Below are 25,766 nucleotides of genomic sequence, written 5' to 3'. Positions count from 1 at the left end.
TACTTCAGCTGCGCTAAATATCTTGCTTACGATCATGCGGGAGATTTCTCTACATGGCGATAAGAAATATCGGTTACATTTCAAACGTACTTGAGTGTTTTTCTGTGAAAACCCAACGCTTAAAATATACCGTGTGAAAACCAAAGAGGATGGTGAAAGACAAAGGGCGAAAATAAGGAAGTTAAATGACCATCGATATTTTCGATTAACACTTGAAGCAAGGATTGAAAAAACGCTGCCGAAATGCAGCCCAGCCATGTTCTTATTTCCATCTCATGAAGTTTGGTTATTCCTACGTAAAGATTGTTGCCGCCGTAATCATTGTCAATCAAACTTGCACCAACATCTCATCCCTAATACAAGGAATTTATATCACTGATATATTCTGTGCAGCAGCATGTCGCCAGAGTAGCACCAACAACCTGCGAAAATCTTGTCAGGAAAGGCGGATCTAAAAAGAAGAGAAAATAGTTGATGTTACAGCGATAGATTTAGCATTAAGTGATATGAAAGGCCTTGACAACTGCACACCATTTTGTATATCTGTCAAAGCTTCCACTTCAATTCCCAGCACCTGATGAGATGAACCTAACTGAAACATACAAAATCTTAAAAGGTGTTCAGTCAAAACTATTCTTAAATATAAAAGTAAATCATGGCAAATATGTTGAATTCTGCTTCGTTACGTTTCCTCACTCACTCGTATGTATCTCTGTAAGCATGTAAGCTATAGGCATTTGGAATCCGAGCAGATTGCTAATGCAATCTGACGTTATCTAGTCTGACATAATGAAAATGATACTGTACTAAAAAAAATGGAAGGCGGCGAGCTGGCAGAGACATTAGTACACCGGGCGAAATACATAGCGGTATTTCATCTGTTTTTACGTTCTAAGTTCAACCGAGGTCTATTTTCTTGTCATCCTTCCGGGGTCGATAAATTAAGTACCAGATGCGTGTTGAGGTCGCTCAAATCGACTGGTTCCCTCCTTCTGCCTAAAGAAGAAAAGAATTTTAAAAAATTGAACGAATTCTCCCCAATCTTGTTTATGATATTTATATGTATATATGTATAGGTACACACACACACACACACACACACATATATATATATATATATATATATATATATAAGGAATATGCTATATATATAAAAGAAATGTGTTAGAAAAAGAGAATAGAAACTACACGTGGAAATATAAGTGGAAAGCAAGAAGAAAAATAAGCGAAAATGCATATTGGAAATCAAAAAATTAAAGGCATTTTATGAAAAATAACGATACAATTACATGAACTTAGGTAGAAATAAAAGTGATAAAAATCATTATTGTGAACTGTTAAAGAGATTCAAAAGCAAATCGGTTTCGTAAATTTACGAATCATTGCTTTGAATGCACACCGATTACTGAACGGTGGGAGGTCTACTAGTCCCTGAGTAAACCGATTATGTGTAAGGGAGGCAAGTAGTTCTGGATTTGGTGCAATTAGGGAATATATATATTTGTAATTTTAATGGTGTATAGATGTATGGGGTTTAGTGGTATTAATTGAAAAGTTAGTAGTGTCCTGTATTATGTTATGTGTTCATATTGAGTTGGAGAAGATATCTATTGATGAAAGTTGCCTCTTTATTCATCCTTTGTTGCACTGAGGTGTTCCGTGAACATTGATAGAAGGGAAAAATTAGGAGATTAGGATTAAGTTTCCTAGTGCACCTTTCTATGTGTTTACTGTATGTGTCTGTATTGTGGGTGGAGGATTTTTTCTTTGTGGAGAGTGGTTCTTCGAGGGAGTGATATTCCTGTTTGGCCAATATAATTATTACCACACCCTAAGCATGTAATTGCATAGAATACATTCTCCGATGCACAGGCGAAATTTGATTTAATCTTAAATATCTCACCTTGTTTAGAGTGGAAAGCTGATCCATCCAAAAGGTGGGGTCATGTACCACATTTAGGTCGACCACCATTTCCTACTTTGGTTCTGTTGTTAATGGATATATTCTTGCGGTGGTTAATATATTTTTCAATGATTTAGGTTGCATTTTGCTTTTGATATTTTTGTGTGAGCCTAAATTTTTTCTGTGTATACATACATACATACATACATACATATATATATATATATATATATATATATATATAATAGAATGTGACTGTAATTATTTGGAGGAGAACAGATAGACCTATAATCGAAGTGAGACAGTTTCCGGACAAAAAAAGACTAAAAAGGAGTCTGCTGTAGGCAATGCACTGGTCGATCGAATGAAAACACACTAAGATAAATGATTGGTAGGTAGGTCACTCTTTTATGAGTACTTTGATGTCATTAACAAACACTTGTCCAACTTTTATACTTTTGTTTTACTTAACTGTATACAAGAACACACTCACACACACATACACCACGCATGGACGCTCGCACGCAAACACCACCCACATACACGTATATATATATATATATATATATATATATATATATATATATTATATATATATTATATATATATATATGTATGTATTGCGCATTTTTCAGTTGTAATTTATTTAAGGATACTCTACACTTCTATTGAGTCCTGTAATATATCACCTCCGGCAAATCAAGCGATATGTTACGTATACCCAAACACATCTTATACATATACATATGCCAAGGATCTCGTTTTTCTTCAATTCGGGGTTTAAGTTCATATTCATTTCAGTATTACTGTATATATATATGTAAATGGAGTTTAACGCAGGTATAAATCAAATTCTTTTACTTTCGACACATGTTTCGAAAATTCCACTGATATTATTCAAAAGAATAAATGATATAAAACTATGCAATCTTCTCCTCTTGCGTCATTTTTTGCTACCCTGGTAACTATTTATTTATTGTCTACGTGTTAATTTTTAACAAGGCAAAAACACAATCATATATATATATATGCAGATATATACATACATGCATGCGTGCATATTTACGCCTACATATAGATCTGAACACCCACCCCCAACACACGCACACATATGTATGTATGTATGTATGTATGTATGTATGTATGTATGTATGTATGTATGTATGTATGTATGTATGTATGTATGTATGCTTGTATGTATGTATAAGAGGGCTGTAGCTCGCTCGAATCATCGTAACAGAACTAGAAAATAAATGAAGAGAGAAATAATGAGAGAGCTTCTAACAAGGCAGAAAGTCTAAAATATCGTTTATATTTTCGTCGAAAAATCGTATCTTCAGAAGGATATAATTAAAGGAACGTTATTTATTTAGATTTTGCTATTTCTGACTCCTCATTGTTTGACACAGCAGCAGTAGTAGCAGTGGCAGCAGCAGCAGCAACAACTCTCCAGCTGTAGGTGTAAGCAATTATGGAACTGTTCTTGGAGGCGAAAGTATGAGCAACTGATTGTTGGAGAGATTATCGTGGTAATGGCGATCTGACGCTTATATCTAGGATATTAGGAGACCAAGTTGGTGGTCATACCTCTTCATTTTGTATGTAATATATTATTTAATCTTCGGAATTTTTAAGTATGCTAAATCACTGGTTTTAATTGATTAATATCAATTTCTACCCTCATTATTTAATTTTTAAATAACAATATTCTCTAACCGGTAAATTAACTGCCGAAAAGGCGGCGAACTGGCAGAAACGTTAGCACGCCGGGCGAAATGCGTAGCCGTATTTCGTCTGCCGTTACGTTCTGAGTTCAAATTCCGCCGAGGTCGACTTTGCCTTTCATCCTTTCGGGGTCGATTAAATAAGTACCAGTTACGAACTGGGGTTGATATAATCAACTTAATCCGTTTGTCTGTCCTTGTTTATCGTCTCTGTGTTTAGCCCCTTTTGGGTAGTAAAGAAATAGGTAAATTAACTGCTGAAATTTATTAAGTGCAGAGTTATTTCCGGCCTCAGTGCGCCGAAATGGAGACATTTGAAAAATACCCCCAAATATAATTTGCAGATATTTATACATGCTCTCTTTCAGGGCGAGCGTTCTGTTTCTTGTTCTGGAAATTGATTTTCGTAAGCGACAGACTACGCTGATGACCTTGCAGACATTTACATACGTAAATATTGACAAGTGAAACTATGGTACATAGGTAATCGTTTTTTATTTCGTATATTTTCATTTGTCTTGCCCTTTTTACATTTTGGCATTTTGCTGAAATTTTTCTTGAGAACACACTCTTCGTGGTAATGGCGATTTGACGTCTGTATTTAGCTTATTAGGTGTCCACTGTGGTGGTCATTCCTCTTAATTTTGTGCATATATATATATATATATATATTATATATATATATACAGTAGCGGTCAGTGAGAACAAGTATATTTCAATAGTTATTATAGAAGATTAACAATATATTGAGACTAGTTATTTTACACAAATTTAGATATATCTAATATCTATCTCTCGTGAGAACTTCAAGTGATTTGAAAAAAATATTTTGTAAGTTATGATGAAATAAACAAACAATCTCCCAAATCGCAGCGGCCTAGCTGAAGTATTTGTTGATTAGCAGACTGTGTAGCGGACTGTTAATGGGCTAACAGTTACTTCTTATGAGCTTACATTATTGGAACAGTTAACAGAAAAAATGGCGGCTTTTTAAATACGATTGGTGTCCTGTGACGAAAAACAAAGAATGGTGTGTCTTCACCGAGAGGGCAAGTCAAATTATGTAGGAAGGTCTACAAGTATTGTGCCACGAATTGTAGCTCGTTACAAGTCATCAGGATCGACAGATGCTAAACCCCAAACCGGTAGACCTCGTAAAATGTCCCCAAGACAGGATCGTGTTATGGTTAGAATGTCCGTGAAGGATAGGTTTAAAAGTGCTGCTGAGATATCCCGCAAGTTTAGTTCCCCTTCCGATGTCAACGTATCGCACAAAACAGTTTCTCGGAGGCTGAGAAGTTTTGGTTGCTTGCTGGGGCAATGGCAAAGAAACCTTTGATCCCCATGACGAATCAAAGAGACCGTCTTCGTTTAGCTCACGAATATGTCGTTTTTACAGGTTCGTTTTAGCGACGAATGGAAGTTTAATATGACTGGTTCCGATGGTGGAATGTCTGACTGATGAAGAAATGGTGAAGGTTAGCTCGTGCATGTGTCAAGCTGACAGGGAAATATAGAGGAGGCAGTGTCATTGTATGGGAAGTGGAAGATTAATAGAGATGGGGCGCCAAGGAGAAATCCAAAGAGCCAAAAGGAAGTCTGGGAATTATTGAAAAATAAATGGAACAATATTACTCCTTTATTTTACAAGGACGTAATTCTGTCCTGTGGTAATAGATATCAGAAAGTCGCTGATAGTAAAGAGATTTTCAAAAAATATTAATAGTAAGGGTTTCTTTTTGTTCTTGTTCCATTTTGATAGTTTTTTTTTTAAGTGACCCTTAAATTATGGACATAGCAGCTTGGAAGATTATTTGTTTATTTCCTCATAAATCAATTTATTTACATAATGGTTGTCAAAATCTTATATCATTTGAAGAAAAAAGTATGGCTTATGCGTTGAGGAAATTTTCCAGATAATTACATTCAAGCGCAAATTAATGAACAATAAGGAAGAAGGATTTTGTTGCCGACGCAGAATTAAATATACTTTTAATAAATTCAAATAAATAAAATTAAAAAGACACGATAGTGAATAACTATACACCTACTAAATCCAAATAGATGTAATTAGATATGCACCTGCGAATAAATCAATATCTACAAATAATGATTGATAATGTTAATCAAATTGAGGGAGACAGACTGAAACCCTTACTATCAGCTGATATATGTTAATAAAGTAAGAATTATATTAAACAAATGAGGATTAGGGAGCTTGTTATATCAATGAGGAAAAGATATATATATATATATATATATATATATATATCACCGTGATCACCGTGATATACCGGGCTATCAGGTGTTGCTACAGATCGCAGGTCACAATGCGCTTCGCATTGGTTTAGCCTTCAAATGACGCCACCCCGCTGGCTAAGCGAGCAGGCCAACAGAAGAAAAAATGAGAAAGTTGTGGCGAAAGAGTACAGCAGGGTTCACCCCCCCCCCTGCCGGAGCCTCGTGGAGCTTTAGGTGTTTTCGCTCAATAAACACTCACAACGCCCGGTCTGGGAATCGAACCAGCGATCCTACTACCGCGAGTTCGCTACCCTAACCACTGGGCCATGGCGTCTCCACATACAAACACACACATACAAACATACACACATATAATGAATACGTCCCATGTCCAGGTTGAACAAAAACAGTACTCAATGTAACGAGAGTAAAGTTTGTGAGGCGCGCTTCCCCACAGCTCGTCTCTTTGGCCGTGAATCAAACAGAGACCGAGGCTAGGCGAATGGCACCGCGAGTGCCGCTTGCTATTAAGCAACCCTGCCGTCCGGGACCAAACTTGTTCGACCTCAATTCCACGAAAGCGATCAATAAAGGATTTATTGGAGAGAAGGTGCGACGATGTTCTCCGGCAGAATCTGAGCGTCGATGAGGAACACCTGGCCCGTCTGTTCAGGACAACTTTCGGGTCGGGACCTATGGACAATCACCAGAGATGCCTGGCGTGGCAATGCTATCGGGAAGCATTGTGAGGGCGCGTGGCTTAGTGGTTAGGGCATTCGGCTCATGATCGTAAGGTTGTGAGTTCGATTCCCGGCGACGCGTTGTGTCCTTGAGCAAGACACTTTATTTCACGTTGCTCCAGTCCACTCAGCTGGCAAAAATGAGTTGTACTTGTATTTCAAAGGGTCAGCCTTGTCACTCTCTGTGTCACGCTGATTATCCCCGAGAACTACGTTAAAGGTACACGTGTCTGTGGAATGCTCAGCCATTTGCACGTTAATTTCACGAGCAAGCTGTTCCGTTGATCGTATCAGCTGGGACCCCCGTCGTCGTAACCGGCGGAGTCTTTTTTTTTAATCGGGAAGCATTATCCGTTCGGCATAAGCTCTACAGGCATGGTTCGAGCTAAATCGGACGGACTTTCCGAGATGCAGTCAGAGTGAGGAAAGCTTTCTGCACGCACTCATGCAGTGTTCAACCATTTCGGCTGCTCTCACGTGTAGGACGAATTCGGTTGTTGGCCGAGTGAGTCTTTCATGAAAATTGCTCGGCCACTTTCCCTTAACCGGGAAGGCAAGGCCGTTTTCATCGTACTGTTGACCATGGAGAAAGAATGTGTGTGGCAGACTCTTGGCCAATCGCTCAAGTTTTCAAGTACCACTTGAAAAAGAAGGTGAGAATAGAGTGGTAAGTTTTGTCTCGTGAAAGAATCAATAAAAGATGAGTGAATGTAGCAAAGATGGTGCGTGCAAGTGACGAAACCACCTTGAGCAGGATCCTGTAAATCCAAGAGAGAGAGAGAGAGAGAGAGAGAGAGAGAGAGGAGAGAGAGAGAGAGAGAGAGAACACTTTGCTCTCATGTGTTTTTCTTTCCTACTTGCCTGGGGTTACCGTGATCGTTTTCGTAGGCTTTATATATATATATAAATGTACATATAGTTATATATATGTATATATATATATATTTATGTGTGTGCATATATACACGCATATAAACATATATATATATATATATATATTTCCATATCTATGTATGTATGTAGTTATCTATCTGTCTATCTATCTATGTCTTCTATCTATGTCTATATATAAGTTTTTGTCTGCCTCTATACAATTATATTTGAATTTATACTTACATACACCTCTTCTTTGATTGACGCTAAACGAGAAAGGAGAGAAAAGAAATTGACAGAAAGAGAAAAACGATATATAAACACTCACACACACATATATATATATATATATATACATTCTACACACACACACGCACACATATACACACATATACAGAATTGGAGAAAGAAAGAGAGAGAAAGAGAGCGAGAGAGAAAAGTGGAAAGACAGAGTTTAACTACAGAAGGACAGACGCGCAAAGACAAAAACGGCAGACAAAATAATAACCCCTCACACTTTAAACATAGAGTAGTTACAGAATGGAAACGTCAGCTATAACAGAAGCTTGGTGTCCGAGCAATCAAATCAACGTTGTTATCACACCTAGCAATGTTGAACCTACTCTGACAGTTCATGCACCTGTATTTATTTGATTCTTGCATTAATGCTAAACCTCCTGGGTTTTGCTGTCGATATGAATTAGGAGAACGCACTTAGACACTAGCGTCTCGGTATGTACGTACGAATTAATAGGTGTATGTATATGTGCGTGTATTGTATGTATGTAATTATGTATGTATGTATGTGTACGTATGTGTATAATAAATGTGTTAGCTTTTGTGTGTATATATATATGTATGTATATATGAACATATGTGCGTGTCCTTGTGTATGTTTGCGTGCGAAAGTAAGTCGCCTTTCTGTTTAAGTTATACTACCACAAAAAAAAACACATATGCACGTATACGCAGAATGAGACAAAATATCACACACACACATAAGATCACACACATCAACATACAGGATTATACATCGTTATACATATATATATATAATATATATATATGTATGTATATATGTATCTCTCTCTCTCTCTCTATATATATATATATATATATATATATATATATATACATGTGTGTGTTTGTGTCTGTGTATACTTGCATATATAAATAAACACTATACGAATTGATATGCTGTTAGGCGTACAGTTAGACAGAAAGATAGATAGATAGACAGATAGATAGATACATAGATAGATAGATAGATAGATAGATAGATAGACAAATAGATAATAGATAGATAGATAGATAGATAGATAGATAGATAGGTAGATAGATAGATAGATAGATAGATAGATAGATAGATAGATAGATAGATAGATAGGTAGATAGATAGATAGATAGATAGATAGATAGATAGATAGATAGATAGATAGATAGATAGATAGATAGATAGATAGATAGATAGATAGATAGACAGATTGATAGATAGATAGACAGATTGATAGATAGGTATATAACTAGAGAGACGTTCTCGATAAGAAAGGAAAGATGCAAGGAAAGAATGCCCTTGTAATTAATATTTTATACGAAGTGTCCCCATACACAGATTCGACCGAATATTTGCCATAATGTTGGCCAGAAATGTAAATGGTCGCAAGATGACCAATCATGTGATTTCAGCTATCAGCAGCTTATGGTTCTATGACTACAATACTGCACAACGTCTACGTTGTAACATTGAAAAGGTTATTCTTTAATGACAGAGTGTAATAGGAATGGTTATTTATTTGGAGGTCATTTTCTAATAATAGCATGAAAACACTTCTTAACTGATTGGAAGTGTCATCATATACATTGTTTTGTTTTGATATAAAAGATGGGCTACAGCAAATATTCTGCTCAATACCACAGATTTGCTTGTCAGTTGAGCATGTCCCTTAGTTGCTGACGATAAGTGCATCTCTGATCACGAGCAGAAGTAGTAGGGGAGCATCATAGCTGTGTGTTGAAAGGAATTCTTTGCGGTTTGATTAATTCACCTCTGTAAATATGGGTGTTTCGTTCAACATCCTTAAACAACCCTTATTCAGGGAACTTTTGAGTGGGATGGGTTACTCGACCAGAAGAAAATTGTAACTGGGACCCACCTGCAAGGTCATGTGCAGTTTATTTTGATATGAGATCACCATGTCGCGCACATATGGTTGTGATGCATGTGGCTGGTGTTCCCTTATCAGACGGGTAGTCATGATGGGTATACTGGGCTTCGTATATTTCATCCTGGTGTCACTTTGATGGCATGTACTGCTCTCTCATTCAATAATAATAATAATAACATAAAGAAAGAATTTGATTAGACTCAGACATGTCAAGAGCTGTATTCCTCACTAGCCGAAATAATAATTCTCTAATATATTGACTAATATTGAATTACATACCTAGCGTTACTGTATCTAATGGGTTTTTTATGCTCCCTATATTAAATATATGAATATTATATTTAACTATGTTCGTCTAACCTAAAAGAAGGTAAAAAGAAAAACATGCATTAGAGATTCTACTCACACATCACAAGCTGTTATGAGTTTTCTTTTTAATTCTGCCATGTCTTGGTGAAATTCTGTCTATTGAAGGCCGAACCGTTAGGTGTAATATCTCAAAAAGCTAAGATACTATCTATACAACAGCAAAACTGTTGTCTCTGTAATATGAACAGCATTGAATATATGGAAATGAAAATCACATTCGTGTATTGATCGAAAATATATTGAAAAATTATTAAATTTCGAATATTTAAAAGAAAATCGTAATAAGTGCAGATTGATATTAAAGCTCAGACCATTATTACGTCATAATGCAAGGAATAGAAGCCTAACACATTTCCATTTCCGTGAATATTATTTCTCTGTTTAAATGTTATATCACCCTTAAGAATAGCGATGCGAATATGACGATAAATATAAAACTTCAGTGTCTGAATAGTCTTAAATGATTTTTCTTTTTCCAAAAGGCATCACATATATAGCAGAAGAATATAAAGTGAACAAAAATATGTAGGGGAAAGAGATAATATTCCATTATGGTTCGATTTTTCTAAAAAAAGGATAACAAAAAAATTCAGCATTGTTGGAGAGATTTGTGAAGAAGTCTGGCTGTCGACTGAATGGAACTTATCGCACACGGCATTTTTATTTTCTCAACGTCATGAGAGCTGTAGGTGCTGAATCACCTTCAATTGCAATTGAAACCAGAAATTCAAGATGTACATTCCATTCATATCATTAATTGCAGAAACCTTTCGAATCATATTCTATAATTACAACAATGAAACGTTTGTACGATTATTTAATAGAATTCATTGCATAACTATTTACAACCATCGCTGCTAAATAATCACAAGATCCGAGGCACAGAAAGTAGAAATAATGAAAAAATAATAATAATTATAACTGTTTACTGTTTTGTTACCTAAATATTCGTTTCCTGTGCAAACATCATTTATATATTTCGAATGTCATTTCTTTACACCTACGACAATGGAAGCACTCCGTCGGTTACGACGACGAGGGTTCCGTTTGATCAGAATCAACGGAACAGCCTGCTCGTGAAATTAACGTGTAAGTGGCTGAGCACTCCACAGACACGTGTACCCTTAACGCAGTTCTCGGGGATATTCAGCGTGACACAGAGAGTGACAAGGCCGGCCCCTTGAAATACAGGTACAACAGAAACAGGAAGTAAGAGTGAGAGAAAGTTGTGGTGAAAGAGTACAGCAGGGATCACCACCATCCCCTGCCGGAGCCTCGGGGAGTTTTAGGTGTGTTCGCTCAATAAACACTCACAACGCCCGGTCTGGGAATCGAAACCGCGATCCTATGACCGCGAGTCCGCTGCCCTAACCACTGGGCCATTGCGCCTTCACAATATATGACCCATGTACTGAGATTATTTCATAAGATTATACTAATACTAGTACTAGGTATTGGTTTTGGGAGCGATGTAATTAACCGCATCTGCCATCAAAAACTGGTGACCGTGTGCCAAGATTTGAATTATTATTATTTATTATATTTGCGCAGCTTCTAACGTTGGAGATGTACTACGGTACCAACTGTTCACTATCAGGGAACTAAGGTAACACCTCATATTTTTCGAGCACCTTCCGGGGTATTCGTGCGGTTTCAAGCAGCTATTTTCTGCAAGGTTTCCACCCTTATTACAGCCCCTATTTGTTCCATGTACTTCTCGAGATTTTTACTCACTCTGCCCAGGGATCCGACAATTATTGATACTACTACCAACTTTTTCATCGACCACAACTGCTTAACCGCCTAAGGCAGCTTGTTATATCTTTCGACTTTTCGTTCTTCCGTATCGCATACCCTGTTGTCAGCTTGGCATATAATAATGATAACAATAATAATAATAATAATAATACTAATAATACTAACCATAATAATAATAATAGTAATAATAATAATAATAATAATAATAGTAATAATAACCATAATAATAATAATAATAATAATAATAATAATAATAATAATAATAATAATAATAATAATAATAATGATAATAATCATCAAAATTATTATTATTATTATTATTATTATCATATTATTATTATTATTATTATTATTATTATTATTATTATTATTATTATTATCATTGCGTGAGAGAGCAGTGCATGCCATCAAAATGTCACTGGGGTATCTGCTCCGGCAGATAACCTCTTTCGCCATAATCACCAGACTGCCAAAACCTGCCCTACCTATTCGATTAATGAAGTGCAGCGTCGCTGTCATCACTGTGGACTCGGCCGATAGTTGAATCCGTTCCAGATGCGACAACAGCTATGCGGCGTAAATCAGTGATGTCCGGATATCGAACTAGAGTGTGCAGAATCGTTTCGTCGCTCTGTACACATCTCGGACAAACCTGCCTGACAACAAATCCATTCCTGAAGAGATTATCTCGAACAGGTAGCACCAATCAGTAACACTGCCTGTCCATGGACTAGAAATTAATCCATATTAGTTCCGATAAGAAAGTCCTCTGGAAAAATACTACCCAGATCGTTTTTGTCGACACCCAGAGATTCCTCGAAAATGCCGTTATAATTTCCCACCACTAATTTGCCACAGGTAGAGGTCGGTCAGTGCCGACATCAGCCTAAGTGTAAGGCCTGTAGTCTCGGTCTTGCCTTCAATCAAGATTGTAAGTCAGTCAAGCTGCGGAAATAATGTCCCGCGAGAGGTTCCACACCACACATATATATTGTAGAAATCGTTGCAGATGACGCAACGTATGCGCATGTCTGCATATCAGTAGCCACGACATACGTAATGTGCCAGGCAGGGAGTGATGGCACCCAAAGGATAACCTGACATTGGAACGCGTTCCTTTTACCAAAAGAAACCGAATGACATACGTCGTAACTTGATAGGAAGCGGGGGGCTGCCCATTTATGAGTTCGATTGGCGACTCTGTACGTCATTTCCTTTCTGATATAGGTACAATATCTGAGATATTAGGGCAAGGCATTAGTCGAATACATCGACCCCTCTGTTCAATTGATACTTGTTTTATCGACCCTGAGATAATGAAACACCACAGCGACATCGGTGATATTTGTTCTCACAACATAATAAGAGCCGTTAAGCTCTTTCACCTCGCCCCCTTTATTATAAACAAAGGCAATTCAGACCATAAATTTTAAGAACAACACATTTGCTTACAAGCAAATACATTTTGCCAACTTAAATTATTTTCGAGATTTTTAATATCAGCAAAGAAAAATAAATCTAATATTGTTTCGTGTTTCCCATCCCTTTTTATTTCAATGAGTTTTCCCACGGACACATTTTAATATGCTTATTCTTTAATATATATATATCTAAAACTTACATAAATCTTAGATATGTTTCGACCAAAGATTGGTCCAGGCCATGTCTAACTTAATAGCAGCACCTGATAGGGTTATCTAAATCCTTTCTAAGTCACGTTTTGTGGTATCTTCGTCTTTTCTTCTTTTTTGTGAATTCTCCGATAGGGGGAGAATTCACAAAAAAAAAAAAAATCAAAAGACGAAGACAGGTGGTGTTGACAACAAACAGATGTAATAGTTTAAGTGAACAAGTCTTTAACATTTCGAGCCTAAGCTCTTCTACAGAAAGAAACAAGGAGAAAAAATAAAGAATGTATAGTGGCGAAGACCGGCAGAGGGATCTCACAGGAAAGCTCGGAAGTAGTGAAGTTAGTAAGACGGGGAGAGTAATTTTCTTTTAGTGCCTTATAATTTAACGCACACCCCGGTAAAATTTCCACTCGTTTCCTTCTTTATTTATTAAAATTTTCGTTGCGTCTTGCAAACTTTTCAATAGATTTGAAAACCGGGGTCGATGTAAGTGACTAATGCGTTGCCCCAATATTGAAATTCGTTACAGGATGGAGAGGTCCCTAGTTAGGTCTGAGTAACATACATATGGAGAGGCACCTAGTTCGGCCCGAGTAACATACATACTCAACAATATCAAGCGCATGTCAGACTTCCCTTGCTACAAACACTAATTAGCTCCCTACTATGTACCCCACTATCCATGACCTCATCGACTCCTCCTGTCTCCCTCCCACCGCCACCAACATCATTGTCCGAACTCCACGCACCCCATTTACTTTACTTCCATCCCCAAATCCGCAAGACCAACAACCCTGGCGGCCCCATCGTCTCCGATTGTAACTGCCTCAGGGAATTGATCTCAAAATTCATTCACTGGGGTCGATGTAATCGACTTAATCCGTTTGTCTGTCCTCGTTTGTCCCCTCTGTGTTTAGCCCCTTGCGGGAAGTAAAGAAATAGGAATTGATCTCAAAATACCTCGATCATATACTTGCCCCCTAGTGGAAACTTTCTACGTGCAATATCATGATCACTTATGACCGAAGGGGAGTCTACTCTTCCTCCTATTTGTAAAAGACCAAATAACAAAAATATGCAGTAATAAGCTCTTCTGTTAAATAATTGCATGTGTTTTCAGTTCCTTCTTCCCGCAGCCCAAGAAATACCTTTTCAGTCATCAGCTCAGCCGGTCCTCACAACATACCACCCAAAGAACACTCTCACGACAAAAGCTTTTAGGGAGACATAATCTATATAGCTTGTTCAGAATTTTCATACAATTTCATGTGTTTATGTCCGGTGTATATCGGTTGTTATTCCCGATTGCAGCTTTCTCTACAATGTATGAAGGATACTTTATATTTTTTGTATATAAATGTAAACACTTCCCGTTAGTGAAAGCTGAATCTTCGTTTACAAGAGTAGATAAAAATTCATGTAATTCCTGCACATATAAATTTTTGCGATATAGATTCTGCGATACATACGCGTACGTACTTCGTTTTTTTTTTTTTCATCATTTACATATGCAGAACAATAATTTCGAAGGTATGTCGTCTTTCTAAAACGTTTCTGGTCTTAATATCAGGATAAAATGATTTTAGTGGCAGTTGATTCTATCGTTAATAGCCAAGGCAACTTTCGTATAGCTTCATGTGATACAACAAATCCATTTTCATATGTAAATGTTCGAATAAGGAAGAGCTTCCATATTAATATCAGTATGAGTTAAAACACAAATAAGTGCTTATACATGCATGGAAGGACGTAATACTTAGAGTGATATAAAACGAGAAAACGAGGGTTACGACGTTTCTACTCAGAAAAATATATTAGATTCTCCTCCACAAAAGAAATAATAGGAAGAAGGAAAATCGATAGGATACAAAACTATTACACAAAATAGATACATATTTTAATAGGGAAACCCGTAAAAAACGTTAGAAACAACATTTCGCCGATATATATATATATATGTACATATATATGTATGTGTATTTGTGTGTGTGTGTGCGTCTGTGCGATTGTATGTCTATATGTATACAATCATTTATATATATATGTATATACTTGTATATATATATATATACGTGTATATATATATATATATATATATATATATATATACGTATGTAGGATTTCATATATATATATATATATATATATATATATATATATATATATATTTATGATTGGGGAAGTCTACACATGCTCAACGACAAACTTGACACATAATACATTACAAGAGACAAATGCACCCAGCTAATGTAATCGAGAGAAACTTCTGGAAATAAAGAAAAACCTGAAGAATAGTCGATTGGTTGTAAACAGATTGTAATACATCATCGCGATGCAGTGTATGTAAAGAGAGACATCCTCAAGGTAAGTAATTTTCTCTCGAGATATACTCGGTAAAACACATACACAAAAACACACACAGAAATACACCTATACACACACACAAATATACAAACACATACACATACAAAGAGACTCAAGTGTTTATATAGTTATGGTAACATGTCTGTGTGGTTAGAGTTTCTTTTCCCAACCGTTTGCTTTTGGGTTCATTCCCACACCAAAGCCACGTCGGTGGGTGTCTATTACTACAGCTCCGAATGACGAAAGGATTTTGTGTGAATTCGATAGACCTTGTGTGTGTGTGTTTGTGTGTGTGTGTGTGTGTGTGTCTGTAAATGAGTAACAAAGATGTATAAATGTTAATTCATTACAGGCGTTTCGTATGACTCCTCCCATTGATCAATTAAACGAGTCACTCGAAACGGCCGTAATGAATTGTCACTTATACATCTTTGTTACCCATTTATATTTTACTTATCTACACTAGAATCTGCGCTTCGGAAGTATTTGGAAAGGTTCTTAATATGAATTACGTGCCTGTACACACAAGAATAGATTATCCACTAAGTTGGATCGTACCTTGTGCATACACTGCATGAATATCACGTGGAACATTTCTATGTAGAGTTTGATACTCACCTAATATTGTCTTAGTGTGCAAATAAGTTCGTTCTAACAAGGCGCCTCAATTTAAGTATCTAATTGTACTGAATCTAAATTATATTTGATGTTATATATATATATATATTATATATATATATATATATATATATCAGTCGCCATGATAGATCGTTAGCCACTACACACATTTTTCTCTCTTTGTTTCTCTCCTTGTTTTTTCTGTGTCCCTTTCTGTAGAAGAGCGTAGACTCGAAACGTAAAAGTCTTTTTCTATTCCCGAGCGTTTCACTAATACATCTGTTTGTTTTGTACACCACCTGTCTTCGTATTCTGTTTACTTCGTAATCTCTCCCTATATATATATATCAAAGGTTAAACATACAAAAGAGAACAAGGAAGAAAAGTTAGACGAAACGAAAACAAACGGGGAACTAGACGAAAACTTAACGGACGGAAAATATAGACAGAGTCACGATACATGGAATATTCGCAGCTGCATTTTCCTCGTGAGCCAATGACCCAAAATATCATAGTGGTCTCACGCCATTACCATTGACACCACTCAATCTTGGAGGCGCCAGTGGCGTTTTTAAGCTGCTATGGAAAAAAGCTGGCGAATGTATTCTAAGACAAAACATATAAATACAACAGACGAAGAATTATGCATATGTATCTAAATCTTGACACTCCGTCCGTTCCGACGCCGATGGTTCCAGATGATCCAACCAATGGCACAGCCTGCTCGTGAATTTAACTTGCAAGTGGCTGATCATTCCACAGACGCGTGTATCCTTAACGTAGTTCTCGGAAGATTCAGCGTGACACAGAGTGTGACAAGGCTGGCCCTTTGAAATACAGGTACAACAGTAACAGGAAGAAAGAGTGGGAGAATGTTGTGGTGAAAGAGTACCACAGGGTTCGCCACCATATACATATATATTATGTATATATATTATGTTTATATATATATATATACATAATGTCAAACTTGGCGGTGCATAATGCACTGATATCATCGATTAGAGGATGCAATATTGGAAACTAGTGTTTTGTGGCCAGGTCAGGCTGCATTATTAAGGTAAATTGAGGTATTGTACTGTGAAACTTCATATGTGCAGGGACTTCCAAAATTAATAGAAATATACCACTATAAGTAAGAGTAAATCTTGTCATATAATGATCTTTAGTGCACATTCCATGAGAAATGTATGGAAACACCATTATAAAGAAACAAGATCCATCGAAATAATGTATATTTTCTAGATGTCTGGTGAAGACATGAACCGCCTACATACTTACACAATCACACACACATACCATGTGTATGTCTAAATATCTGTATATTTGTATGTATGTATGTATATCTGTACACACTCATACACTCACACATACATATATGCATGCACCCCTGCATACATACACAACTACATATGCCCGCATACACGCATGCATAATCACATAGTCAGGAATACACAGACGTATATAATATACATATATATAAACTTATTTCTTTGTATGTGTTAGTATAGCTATGTAAGGGATGTTGTAAGTGAAACATTAAACTAACCAGCACTTAGAATTTACTTGACTATCACAGAAGTAAATCTTTGCAATTTAGATGTGGTTCATGATAATAGAATGTCGCAAATTGTTTTGGCGATTCTAGATCATCTTCCTGGTTGATACGTAGCAGAGCCGTCGGTGAAGTATCTCCATGTTATATTGGGTTTAATAGACAAAGAATATACCTAGATAATTCTAATGACATCTGTTGTGACATTGCAGATATGGACTGACTGAAAGGAAATCTGGCCATTGTTACGTGATAGAATTATTTACGAAGCGTAATTCTTCAGAAATTCTTCCAAGTGAATACTGTACGTGTCTTTCAAAGAAAACCATTCGTAGTTAAAACACAGGTATATGACGTCATAATGGAATGTATATCAGGCGAAGATATTTCGCATAAAGATTTCCAAAATACCAGAAAATAAATGTCTTTCTAATTTTCTTTGCATGCAATTCTTGAAATTTTTGGCTTTTTACCATGTTCATGTCTATAAAGTACCAGTTGATAACTGAGGTCGATGGAATTGACATTTCTTTCTCCACACAAAATTTCAGCTATCGTGCCCAAGGGATATTTTCTCTGCATATTCTGAGATGGAATGAAGAGAAAATTTGCCGTTTTTCACCTTCCATCTTCTTCAGTCGCTCATTTCTTGGAAGATCGCGCGGTTAGGGCTCTCAAGCGCACCTACCATCGAGTCTTGCCAGAAAGCAACCGTCTCCAAGTAATGTGACTGTATCCTCAAACGATATCCAACCGAGCTGATGCATATTATCTAACCATCTTGCTCCTCATTTGCTCCAGGGGTCCCCAGTCCAATGGTTTTGTACCTACCACCCGACCTGCGATTATTTCCACGAGATATCCTAACCACAAGTACGTAGTCTCGGCTTTGTTATGCCATTACAGAATTTTATCAGATTTTCAGGTGTTGGTTTGTTTCCATTCTGAATGTGAAACTTACATGCATCGACATAAAAGACAAAGATTTAGAATGAAAGAAACGTCTTAAAGTTCATATATTATTTACAGAGAAAGACCAATCTCACTGATAGGAAACGACTTTCACGATTTTACGCTATCACGAGCAAATAATTAGTAGCGAGATGGAAGAAAAAGTATTTTAATTACAACATTACGAGAAACAAATCTTGATGAAAAAAAATTATGAAACAAAGCACTATAAAGTAATCTGTGTTCTGTGTAAAGAAAAATGCAGAATGATTTTATATAAATAAATAAATAAATAAAATAGGCATTAATGAAAGAAAATTAATAGGATTTTTTATTAAATGTGTTTTTTGTCTTCTTTTCGCCGAGGGTGATAAACATTTACTCTGATGCTGGCGTCAACATGTCAGCAGCTCGTCGTGACGGACCCCCAACATCATCATCGCCATCATCATCATCGTCATCACCATCGTCGTTGTAATCATCGTCATCATGATCGTCGTCGTCATCACCACCACCAGCCGCCACCACCACCACCTGCATCATCATCGTCATCAACATCATCATTCTCCCCGTCATCATCACATCGTCATCAATATCATCATCATCATCATCATCACCACCACCACCACCACCACCTGCATCATCATCATCATCAATTACATCATCACCATCATCATTATCATCACCATCACCATCATCATCATCATTATCATCATCATCATCATCACCACCACTACCTGCATCATCATCGTCATCATCATCACATTGTCATCATCACATTGTCATCAATAACATCATCATCATCGTTATGATCATCATCATCATAATCATCATCATCATCATCATCATCATCATCATCATCAAGATGCTCAACATCACTTGCACCATAACATTCATCAATCTCGTAATTATCATATTCGTAGTGATAATTGATATTGCTTTAATACACGTAATACCAATCATTGCCATAAAAAAGCGTCATTATCATGTTCATAACGGTGAGGATCACCACCACAAGGTATCACCGCAATAACCTTCCATTTTCTCTTTTTTTTCCAATCGTTTGACGTTCTATATCATCATTATGTGTATGAGGAAGCAAATAAATAATAATAAAAATAATAATAATAATAATAATAATAATAATAATAATAATGATGATGATGATGATGATGATGGTGATGATGATACGAGGCTTACCATCCCTACAGGAAATGCAAAAAATCGTGTTAACGGGAACGACTCATGTACTGAGAAGAGCATTATCACTGTGAACACAACATATCTTCATGGACTTATTTATTCATTAATTTTTTAAAAACATATTTTACTTGTGAATTTGCGTGTGTAGTCTGGGAATGCATACAATGAGCTTCTCTGCCCTAGGTGTACGGAAAACACTCTGCGAAAAATGGAAAAAAATTTGATGAAAGAAGTAGAAAATAATAATAGTCTGCAAATATTCTGTTCAGTACCACAGATTTGCTTGTCAGTTTTTTGACTTTAACCAGTTTTGCATGACCCTTATTGGCTGACGATATGTGCATCTCTGATCACGAGCAGAAGTAGTGGGAGAGCATCATAAACATGTGTTGAGAGAGATTCTTCGGGGTTTGAATAATTCACCTCTGGAAACATGGGTGTTTCGTTCAACAGTACTTTGTCGTAAAGATTGTTTGCCAACATAATATGGCAGTCCGGGTTTAGGTCGTATGTTGCTGTAATTTAGCCCCATGAGACATCGTCTCCAGCTGCAAATACGACATGATCTGCGTCCTTTGAGCTGGGTGGGGGTTCTAGATTCCCTTGTTCGAAAATATAAGGACACATATCTTGTCGTATAGCCAGCTGGAGACAATGTAGCACGGGGCTAAATTACAGCAACATTCGTCCTAAACCAGGACTGCCATGTTATTTTAGCCAAAAATCTTTGCTCCAAAGTACTGTGGCTGAATATCTCTCGTTGTGAGATTTAAAAATAGTAATTTTCTAATCGAGTCCAGTGTTCAACTGCTAATTATTTTATCGACTGTCGAAAGGGTGATCGGTAAATCGAGTCCAGCTGAACTTTTACTCTGAAGGTAACGGTAGACGAAATACCTATTTCTTTATTACCCACAAGGGGCTAAACAAGGACAGACATAGGTATTAAGTCGATTACATCGACCCCAGTGCGTAACTGGTACTTAATTTATAGACCCCGAAAGGATGAAAGGCAAAGTCGACCTCGGCGGAATTTGAACTCAGAACGTAACGACAGACGAAATACCGCTAAGCATTTCGCCCGGCGTGATAACGTTTCTGCAACCGGCCTGTCAATGATTCTTTCATCTTGCTTCCTTAATGCTGAGAGCGACGACGATGACGATGATGACGACGACGACGATGACGGCGGCAACAACAACAACAACAACAACAACAACAATAATAATCAACAGATGGCAATGTTTCTCAAAAGCAAACGGGAAAACGTCTAAAATACAAAGATCTGGAAATAGAGGCAACTCGAATGTGGAGCTTAAAAACAGAACCAATTCCCACCATTGTAGTTTCATTAGGTATCATAAAAAAAACATTCAGACATATCCATAAAGACACAAGGACTTTCAAGTATATATAACACACAGAAAATGATACTACTAGGCACCGCACACATGTAAAACACTTTCAACACTGAAAATAAGAGCACCACAACAAACCACAGCACACATCCAAGGCACACAGTGCTGCGCTCGGTAGTGCAGTGAAAGCACGTGATAAAAATAAGACTACTACTACTACTACTACTACTACTACTACTACTACTACTACTACTACTACTACTACTAAGTAATAATAATAATAATAATAATAATAATAATAATAATAATAATAACAATAATAATTAATATATGCTGGATCATAGATATAGCATGTCCAGCTGACAACAAGGTATGTGAAAAGGAAGAAAGAAAAGTCGTGAGATATGACAGGTTAACTTGGGAAGTTAAGCAGTTGATGAAAAAAGGTAGTAGTAGTACTAATAACTGTTGGAGCCCTGGGAACAGTGAGCAAAAAATCTCGAGAAGTACGAGGAACAAATGGGAGCTGCAATAAGGGAGGAACATTTGCAGAAAACAGCATTGCTTGGAACCGCCCGAATACTCCGGAAGGTGCTCGAAAAATGACAGGTGTTACATAAGTTCACTCGTAGTGAACAGCTGACACTATAATACATCTCCAGCGTTAGAAGCTGTGCAAAGGCAATGATGATGATGATAATAATAATAATGATGATGATGATAATAATAATAATAATAATAATAATAATAATAATAATAATAATAATAATAATAATAATAATAATAATAATAATAATAATGATGATGATAATAATAATAATAATAATAATAATAATAATAATAATAATAATAATAATATGCACACACCAGAAAAGGTCACAGAAAACGAGAAAGCAACCATACTCTGGGATATGCCGATACATACAGATAGAGAAATTAAGGCCAACAGACCAGATATAGTTGTCAGAGATCACGAAGAAAAAAAATGCTTTCTAATTGATGTATCAATACCGGCAGATGACAACGTGTCTCTAAAAGAAATGGAGAAACTCTCAAAATACAAAGACCTGGAAATAGAGGTAACTAGAATGTGGAACCTGAAAACAGAAACAATTCCTATCATAGTAGGTGCATTAGGCATGATAAAAAAATATTCAGACAAATACATAACAAAAACACCAGGACTTACAAACACATATAACATACAGAAAATTGCACTACTAGGCACTGCACACATCCTACGCAGAACACTTTCCATACAATAACCATCAGAGCATCACAACAAATCACAGCACATACCCAAGGCACACAGAGCTGCGCTCGGTAGTGAAGTGAAAGCACGCTATAAAAATAAAACTACTGAATAATAATAATAATAATAATAATAATAATAATAATAATAATAATAATAATAATGATAATAATAATAATAATAATAATAATAATAATAATAATAATAATAATAATAATAATAATAATAATAATAATAATAAGCATACAAGCCTGTAACCAAGATGCTAAGTTGAAATGGATATGAATACAAATGTTATAGTAACACAATCAATCATCGTTTTTTTTATATGAAATACCTCAATTCGTATGCTGAATGAAAGCATAACTGGAAGGATTATTTACCAAATAAAATAATATGTGATACGGCTCCGAGAAATGGCGCAAAACTACATTGCACAGAGAGAAAAAAACTTTATCAGGAAGACTAATAATGTTCTTGAGAAAGAAACTGAGATATATCTATTAGGACACAAATAAAAATACACTTATGAGCCAATATACTTGGTGTACATGTGCAAATAAAGAAAACTCTAGAAAGAATTTCGAGTTTGGATTTGGTTTGCAAGATTCTTTATGTGACTTCGTGTGTTGAAGCATATTCTGTTGTGTCTGGGGAGAATCATTCTCTTTTAGTGCCTTATTACTTAACACACACACCGGAGAGTGTATTAAATAATAAGGCACTAATAGAGAATGACTCTCTCCAGACACAACAGAATTAGGAAGAATGTTGTAGACAAATTGGCTCAATTCTTTGAAATATCTGTACACAAAACACGATGCCATATATAATAGTCAGTTGGAATTGAAGGCGAGGATTTGGCAGATCCGTTTCAAGACGGAAAGAATGTATGGCCATAACTGACCGCTAGCCGCTAAATCGTATTTTATCCTCTCTCTTTTTATTTTCTCGTGTTCCTTTCTGTTGAAGAGCGTAGGCCCGAAATATAAAATACTTTCTCATTCCGAGCGTTAAATTAATACACCTGTTTGTTGTTGATACATCTGCCTTCGTTTTTTATTTATTTTTGCTGTAAATTTCAACTATATATATATATATATAGGGAGAGTTTCCGTAAAAACAAAAGATGAAGACTGGTGGTGTAGAAAACAAACAGATGTATAAGTATAATGCTCAGGAATAGAAAGAGTCTTTTACGTTTCGAGCCTACGCTCTTCTTCAGAAAGGAACACAGAAAAAACAAGGAAACAAGGAGAGAAAAAATGTGTGTAGTGGCTAACGATCTATCACATATATATATATATCAGGTGATCAGGTGATCAGGTGATCACGTGTCCGACCAGGCCATCAAATGCTGCTACACATCGCTGGTCACAATGCGCTTCTTATTGTGTTAGCCTTCAAATAACGCCACCTCGCTGTATATACATGTGCAGTGTATATATATATATATATATATATATATATATATATATATATATATACACGTGCAGTGTATAGATATTAGTCATTCTACACTTAGATAAAAGCCTGCAGAAATTTACTTTTCGAATCATAGCTTTGGTGCTAATTGGAGAAGACCATAAATTGGCGCATCTGTAAGAATGGAATCTCGCTTAATTGGTCTTTATTCTGGCATTCTTTCTGGGTGGGTGAAATGCATTCTCGACTGAATATAGGCCTAATGTTGCAAGTAAGTGAACACCTCGTAACAGCACTGAATATGCTGTGCTGGATGAAGTCTAATGCGATGCTTCTCCAACAGCGACTACATATATCACTCTCATTCATTTATTACACTGAGGAGTAGAGAAAACCTTGATTCGATTTAGCACCATTTGTTTCAATTAATAGGGGTTCATATAGGACCATTTATTTCAATCAATAGGGGTTCATAACAACAATATCCAACGGAGGCGAGTTAGTCTCCCAACCAAGATGTTTAACCATATGGTAGAATACAGTCACTTATTTATTTATAGATAGCGCTTCAAATCTAAGTTTAAATAATGGGTTGTCCGGAAAGTTTGTGCCGATTTTTAAAGGAAAGAAACACGTCAATAAATACTTGCCATTACATTTTTAATCAACCAAATATGAACCATTTTGTTGCACAATGCGTCTCCATCTTTCCTTTAACTTGAAAATACCCTCATCCAGAATGGAGGTGGTTTCATGGCAAAGAATTCATCAAGGTATCTTTTTACGTCATCTAAGGAATTGAATTTTTACCAATAAGACTATTCTGCAGAGACCTGAATAAGTGGAAATCCGAAGGAGCAATATCTGGTGAATATGGAAAGTGGGGTAACACATCTCAGCCGAGCTGCAGCAATTTTTGTCTGGTTCCCAAAGCATCAAGTGCCGAAAATGAACTTTCTTATCTTCCATTTTAAAGGGTTACAGAATTAACACAGGTTATAGGAACATAAACCTTCTTCCACGTAAAGATAGCTTAAACTGTGCTCTAAATGGAGGTGTAGTCAAATCCTATTTTATGGATTCAACCATGTTCTAAAATAAGACGAAATGTAAGCTACTATAAATCGGCACGAACTTTCCGGACACCCCAATACATTCTTTTTCTGACAGTTTCTTTTGTTTGTAGTGCTGTGTTATATCTTTAGATATATTCTTCGTTTTCTAAGGCTGGGGTAAACAAAAAACAATGCGGGTTTCCCCACCCTATCGTCTCATATAGTTACTAAATGTTTTTTTATATATTTTATTACATATGTATGGCGATTTCGTTGTGAATGTTTTTATACTGTATAGTAGTCCAACAATCAGGCGTTTCTAAGCAAACGTTTGGTTTTTCCTTCTCCATTTCCATCCTGTTTATTGTACTTTAGAGGCATTCTTCACGTGAGTGGTTTTCCTGGCATAGTTCTTTTTTTCTAGCATGGAATACCGTATTCTTACTTTCAGCTTAGCTTTTTCAGTTCGCTTTCTTTCTTTTCAAATGCATGTTGTGGTTTCAGCTTTCCAGCAGCAATATGTCACATCAACCTATGTTTACCTTCTATCTAGTAAAGATAAATATAAATGTACAACATGT

The 25,766-nt window shown here is 36.3% G+C and overlaps 1 long non-coding RNA gene across 1 annotated transcript in view; it reads left to right on the top strand.

The window, feature by feature from the left end:
* The window catches only part of LOC118765356, a 21,084-nt gene extending 16,817 nt beyond the window's left edge, over positions 1–4,267 (top strand). Inside the window, exon 3 of the long non-coding RNA XR_005001192.1 lies at positions 4,039–4,267. This is a non-coding gene — a long non-coding RNA (uncharacterized LOC118765356). The remainder of the gene's footprint in view (positions 1–4,038) is intronic.
* Positions 4,268–25,766: the final 21,499 nt, after the last annotated feature.

Source organism: Octopus sinensis, linkage group LG11 (assembly GCF_006345805.1).
Source record: "Octopus sinensis linkage group LG11, ASM634580v1, whole genome shotgun sequence".
Taxonomy (NCBI): Eukaryota; Metazoa; Mollusca; class Cephalopoda; order Octopoda; family Octopodidae; genus Octopus; species Octopus sinensis.
The sequence above is the reverse complement of the archived record's forward strand: the minus strand, read 5'-3'. Positions and strand labels throughout refer to the sequence as shown.